Source organism: Egretta garzetta, unplaced genomic scaffold, assembly GCF_000687185.1.
Source record: "Egretta garzetta isolate BGI_Z169 unplaced genomic scaffold, ASM68718v1 scaffold397, whole genome shotgun sequence".
Taxonomy (NCBI): domain Eukaryota; kingdom Metazoa; phylum Chordata; class Aves; order Pelecaniformes; family Ardeidae; genus Egretta; species Egretta garzetta.
Genome location: NW_009260493.1, coordinates 3821207 through 3828440, shown reverse-complemented (window position 1 = coordinate 3828440; position 7234 = coordinate 3821207).

Sequence of the window (7234 nt, the reverse complement as noted above, 5' to 3'; positions counted from 1 at the left end):
CTGCTGGCAGTATGGTTCAGGAAGGAAAACACAGGGTGTCATGCGATTCCTGTGCACGGTCATCTGCTGTACAAGCTATAAACCCTGTGGAAGTTAAGGATGTCTCTTTTGAGCTCTAAAATCCTGTAACTAATCTGAGTCATTTGCACAGCTGAACAGACTCAGGGTCTCTTAAGTAAATTGGAAATACCTGTAATTCTGCAGGAAATTAGGGAACAGTTAGGTAGTCCCACAGCAGAGGAAGAAATAAAAAGGAGTCATAAAACCTCTGGTCTCTGGGAAAGCTCTGGGTGAAGATGACTTTCTAATAGAATTTTCTAAACTCTTTCAGTCTCGCTTGGCTCCTGTCATACGGAAAAATTTTTGTAAGGCCAAAGCAAAAGGGTTCCATTTCAGCATTAATTGCGGTGTTGGGTTTTCTTAACTCTCTTTCCTAGGAAATAACTCACTGATGCACCATTTGCAATAATTAAATTACAGGCCAATTCTTTTGACTAATGTGACTCAGAAGACACAGGTTAAAATAGCATCTAGAAAATGTCTGAACAGCATACCTTATGGACAAGAACTTAACATATATCCTGAGGTTCACATTAATCAGAAAGCTGTTACAGAGTCTATAGGCCTGTTATTATAATTTGCTATTTTTAAAATTCTCTGAAGTAATCAGAAAATCAACCAGCTCAACATCCCTAAAGAGAGCTGCTTCCCACCCACCAGCAGTGGCTGACTTCACTGTTGACATAAAAACCATGAAGATCTCAGTCTAGTGTTCTGCCATGTAATTGTATCCTTAATTTTGGCCTTGTTGAAAGTCTGCTGGAAAACTGAGCTTGTGTGTCCTCATTAGAAGCAATTCATATGTAAATCATTTAAGATTTTTTTTTTTTTTTTAAAGAAAGAAAGCGTCCCTGTGACTCAAATATTCTGCAGGCTTTTGCTCCTCTTGTGGTTCCCGTGTGGCTGTGACTCCTAGCAAAGCTGATGCATAGTGAGAGGGTTGTTGGCCATGCTGGCGGCTTTTCTTGCCTTAGCTTCTGGAGAAATCACCTGTCAGGAGACTTTACCTTTTGCCAATGTTGGTTTCGTCATTGAAACGATGTGAGGTGAAACCGTGCAATCTGCTGCACACCTGTGCGTGGCGTACACCTGTGGAAGGTGCTTCCCTCCCTTCAGGCAGTAGTAGCCATCCTGTTACCAACTCTTCTGCATATTGGAAGGCTTATTTTTTGCTCTTTTATGTGAAAAAATAAGCTGAAGTGGCAGCATAACAGTAGTGGAATGACATCCTAGTGTTAAAATAGAATGGCTTTGAAAAGGCATTAAATAAACAACAGTCAGATGAGTTCTCTGGACCTCTATCAATAAAGCTGATGAAGAAGTGTACGAAGTAACAGCCAAGTGCTTGTCTAAGAGTACAACTTTGATAAAGTTTGGGCACTATTTCTTCCGTGTATTTCTGGAGTTAGAAATGGAAGTTATCATAAGCATACTATTGAAAGTGTTGACAGCCATTTGAAGGTGTAAAGGAATATCACGTCTTTACCATGATTTCTGTGCTTTTGAGTTGGATGAGCTGAGTCCCTTCACACTCTTAGCTGTTCCTAAAATATAGCGTCTGAGGTATTTGTCTGTAAGAAAGCTGAGTCTTTGTTGCTCATGAATAAATTCTAAACCATTGCTGAAGGTGTTCGGAGCTTCCCTTTGGCACCTTCTTATTGTAGATACATAAAAATGTAGACAAGCGGGACTAGGTAGCAGATAATGAAATTCAAGTTGATTAAAACCGTTTGTCAAAATCCTCTGGGTTTTTTTTTTTCTTGTATAAAAAATTCTACGTGGAAAGGTAGCAGGGGAAAAAAAAAATAAAGGTAGAGTCCAAGGTAATCTGGGAGGCAGGTAATTGTTTATTGCTCATGAATCGTCCAGTTCATTGCAAAAAACCCTCCTATAGCTGCTAGAAATCTGACCTTGTGCCCAGAAAATGTGTAAAAGCATAGTTGGCCCTGTCTGGGCTGGAAATCGGCTTTAAGACTAATGGCAAAGACTTCATTTCAAGAGAGTATTTAGCTTTAAAAAATGAATAGGGGCTGCATGTTCCAAATGTCATCTGTCAATTTAACAAATGGCAACTATATAAACATCTTAATGCCAGATTGCTGTTTCATTAGGCTCCTTGTGGGTTATTCCTTCTTGGTAGCTGGCGTGATTCTTGCTGGAGCGGCAGGAGGGCAGAGGCTCCTCGCCGCTGCTGCTCCTCAGCTGCGCGGCGCAGCTCCTCCCTGCTTTCGGGGGGGGGTGAGCAGGAGAGAAAACAAGGCACAAAATGAAAAAATGCTGGGTGAGATCGATAGGGAGGCACGTTCCTCGGTATAGCCGGGTTGGGCTTGGCACAGGACCAGACGCAAAGATATCGCGGTGTGAGGTTTGTCACTGCAGCCTCGGCACACGGGGAAGCACTGGTGGCTGCTGAGTAGCACTGCCCGATGGTGGTCTGAAATATGAAATGGACAGGCAGGTGGCTCCAAATGGGAGCGCTCTGTGGCTCTGCCACAGGGTATAAAGGGGGACTAAAGTCTCACCCTGCCTTGACCAAGACCTGCAGGAACGCACTGAATAAGCTTTCAGTACAGCACGGTGAAGTGAGTGAGCGCTGAGGAAACAGCCAGGGTTAAGGTAAAGATGGGAAAGGGACGACGAGTCTGAGCCGCTTCACTTGGCCCAGCTCCAGCCCACCGAGATGCCATTCCCTCACTGCCCTCTGTGGCACCGCAGCGCTGCCAGCTCTCTCTAAATCCACAGGTTGAACCTCCTCGAGCTGCCGCTGCCCGCACCAAAGTTTGCCAGCTCTTCCCTGTGGTGGAAATGCTGCTGCAGTGCCCTACGCTGTAAGTAATCAAGGTTTTGTTGCGACCATGGCGCAGGGCTTTCAGCCTTCCCCAGTGTCACTGGCAGCTCAAGTATCCTGATGGAGCTCCCTGACGGGATAAACACATTTAAATATTAAAAAGTGCACTAAGCAGGTATAGTCTGGAATGATTCATTCAGGCTGGTGCTGCCAGTACAAGTGCTGCACAGCATGACTGGAAAGAAGTTGCACTGGGTAAGAATATTAATTTCTTTAAAAAATCAAGTATTTGCTGTCTCCAGGGTCAGGTTTAGTAATAACAGGCTGGCCGCTATGCAAGCACAGGCTTTCTTTGCCAGGGAGCTCTGAGGGTGCGGGTGAGGCCAGAGCACAGGAGGGCAGCTGGGAAATTTTGTTCCCAGGCTAAACTGACTTCATTCGCTTGTACCAGGGCATTCAGGGGAGTTCATGCTGCCATCAGTAAACCACAGGTAATGGGAACTACTCTCCCTCTGTCCCCCAGCACTCCCACTAGTAAGCTGCTTCTCCACAGGAGAGCCTCCCTGCTCGAGGGCGAGGGGCTCCGTGGAGGACCTGCCGCGTTCAGCACCTCGGTGGGAGGCACTGGGGCAGGGAAAATCGCGCTGGGTCCTCACAAAGTGCTGCCACGCGCGCCGACATGTCTGTGCAGAGGCGGCAGAGGGGGGGCTGCCGGGGAGTTAGGAGCAGAGTTTACCACGAGTCCAGTCTCCCACAGCCTCTTTTCCTGCTCAGATTTGTCAAGCTTTTTTTTTGTCAAGAAAAGCAAGGTTTGCAGGGAGATGGTATATGCAAACATGTCCTTACTTATGTTCGGTTTGCTTCCATTAGGTGTGTGGAAAAAGCTGGTCAGCTTTTGAACTCGGTGTTGCTACGGCTGGTTGTTGAAAAGCTTGCCTGTTTTTTTCTGACTGTTTCATTTGGCTTAATAAAAGATACTGCCTCTCCCTACCAATCTTGTTTCTCTTGCATGATACAGCTGCACAGATAATGGCAGTTGTTTTTATCCTCACAAATTAATGCGACTGTAATGGCTACCTCCCAGACTTCAAAAGAGAAAGTTGGAATTGAAGTCATGGGGAGCATCAATTTTTATTACGCTGCCTCTGTGCACACAGGGAAAGCTCTGAAGGTTAGCAAAGTGCCATGACGAACCTTCCCCCGTACGTAAATGTGAAATCCTGACACAACAACGTTCAGTGGCCGGGCCATTTCCCCTCCAAGAGCACCGCAATCTGAGTCACTTCTTAATTTCAGAAGCTGTCCCTGCTGTACCCAGCAAGGCAGGCGCCCTCCCCCAAGTGCCACAGCAGCTGAGGCTGGCCAGCGCGACCGTAGCTCTGGGGTCGGTGCATCGCTCTGCATCAGGGACGAGCCCCGGTCGCTGCCCCTGGGAAGGGCAGAGTTAATTCCCCCCCCCCCCCCCCCCGCCTTTTTTTTTAATCACTTGGATTTTTTAAAAGACAAAAGGAAGGCACCATGTGAAAACATCACTATGGAAACATCACGGGCTCGCTTGTACTTGCCTGCCAAGTGACTACCTAACTGAAGTTTTACATCCTATTGGATCACTGCTGGCCATCTGCTCTCCTTCAAACTTCTCTGAATTCCTTATTTCCTTGAAAAGTTCATTTTTAGAAAGGAGGGAGGAGGCAGCAAGGGGAGAATCCGGCATTCTTGGCTAGTGCAGAGCTATTGTGAAAAAGGAAGATAAACGCACTTTGGGGCAGCCCCTTAAAAAGACAAAGACCCACGTTTGGCAAAATAATTTCACAGAAAATACCCCGGTTCTAGATGCACTTTACTGATAAGAGTATATATTGGCAGCCACAAGGCAAAACAAATAAACAGCTGCTCCTAGTACTCCCGCACTAATTGTCTTCCTCTCCCCTCCTCTCATTTAGTGTCAAACATATTTTCTGCTAAAATGTAGCGGTTACTGCCTACACTGGAGCTGTTGGCTGCAGGCTCCCCAGTCCCGCTCCAAATAAAACACAGGAACAGATTTCCTGCCAAGCACTGGGGAAGTTTGAAGACTTTAGTTTTTAAAAATATAATCTTTTTATCAGTGCCCTGAGCCTGCCAAAGGTAATTATGGGCCACGGCGCATTTACATTAATGCATAGGACCTACAGACATTTCAAAAGCTTAATGGAGAAACTCAATAAATGTACGTATTGAAAAATAAATTAATTAAATTAAACTGTCATGTAAAGATACCACTTAATTTTGCTGAGCGGAAGGCTCTCTTAATGGGAATGGAATGGATCAGTGAGCATTTCAAAACCCAAAGCTATAATTTAAATTCAGGCTCTCCTCTAGTGTGCAAGTCACAAGATGTATTTATTACAGCCTTGGATTGTCAATTGTAATCGGTTTAGCAGAGACAAAGCCGCGTTGTTTTGCTTCCTTGCCCTCCTAGCTGGTTCGATATATTTTGATGTCAGACTATTGACAAGCAAACCAAATAATATAAACCATAAAAAATAAAATCATGTTTGCCTGTGATGAACTGGCAAAAATGCAGTCCAAGGGAAACGCAACGCTGAAGCCTATGTATTTATTTATCGAGCAGCAAGGGGAAAATGGTGATGTGAAGCATTTAAACTTCTTTAAATAAACCAGTTGAATATATTTACTGCTGCTATGGAGGCCTGCCGTGTGGCAACATAGACACAAATAGATAAAAATAGGTAAAAGCACTGTGAAAATGAATAGCATCATTAATAAGCCACTGCTCCAAGCATTCCAGGTGGCAGTAACAATTAAAGTTGTTGCTCTTGACGCTCTTTTAGGGCTAGAGCCAAAGCCGGAGACCTCGGTCCCCAGCGAGCAGACAGCAACACTTCTTCCAGGCTGTGCAACCCACCAGCTCTTCAGTCCCCGGGGCCTCTGGCATGGTTTGCTGCAGGATTTTATCTGGTAGCAACAGTTACAAACCAAACCTGCGCTCCCACAGCCCTGAGTCTCCGTCTCCCTGAATAAGCGTTCCGCCAGCAGTTCAGTTCTTTTTCCGACATTCTTCCTCCTGTATTCTCCAATTCTCTTTCTTGTTACGTTCCTTTTCTGATCTGGAGCGTTGCAACTGGTCAGCTCACCGGGTTGTAACTGTGGTGGCTGCCTCCGGCCTTCTTCCAGCCCCCGTGTTGAGCTTAGCCATGGCAATGTTTCTCTGAGCCTGAACCTAGAGCCTTCAGCCCAGGATCTCCGTCATTTCTTGAGGAGCGCTCAGGTTTGCGAATCCGACTCTAAACAGCACTGACAAACTCAAAACTCGTGGTTAGGAGGAGCTGCAGCACATCAGACAGGGCCAAGGGCCCCAAGCACACCTCGGGGGGCAGCAGCAAGCAGAGGGCAACAGGACCAGTCTCCGTGCTCCCGCTGTCAGAGCTTCTGCTGCCTTCTGGAGCGAAGAGGAGACGGATGGGCGCCTGCCTGGTGTTGAGGTGTCATGCCACAGCTCGGGTGAGCAGCTTGTCTTCAAACACGAGTTCATTTCTTTCTTTTCTAAAATACCTGCCTATCTGCATTTGGTCTTACTCACTTAAGTAATACATTTTAAGGAGAATGGACTACATTTTTGCTTTCAGTGTAATCTTTTAGCAGTTTGTTCCCCAAGCTAATTATTATACTTAAAAAAAAACCAAACCAAACAAAAAAACCCACACATCCAAATGTGCCTCTTAATACTAGACTGGGGGTTTTTGTTTTGTTTTTTTTTTTTTTTTTTGCTCAGACATTACACTACATAGTAAACAGAAGCATCTTTTATAACCTACCTGTCTGTGATGGGTTGACCCTGGCTGGATGCCAGGTGCCCACCAAAGCTGCTCCATCACGCCCCTCCTCAGCTGGACAGGGGAGGGAAAATACAACAAAAGGGTCATGGGTCTAGATAAGGGCAGGGAGAGATCACTCACCATTCACTGTTATGGACAAAACAGACCTGACTTAGGGAAATCAGCTTAATTTATTACCAATCAAATCAGAGTAGGGTAATGACGAATAAACCCAACTCTTAAAACACTTCCCCCCATTCCTCCCTTCTTCCCAGGCTTAACTTTACTCCAAATTCTCTACCTCCTCTCCCTGATCAATGTAGATGGACAGGGAATGGGGACTGGGGTCAGCTCACCACACGCTGTCTCTGCCGCTCCTTCCTCCCCAGGGGAGGACTCCTCACCCTCTGCCCCTGCTCCAGCCTGGGCTCCCTCCCACGGCAGACAGTCCTCCATGAACTGCTCCAGCCTGGGTCCCTTCCACGGGCTGCAGTTCTTCATGAACTGCTCCAGTGTGGGTCCCTCCCACAGGGTGCAGCTTCTCAGGCACAGACGGCTCCAGCGTGGG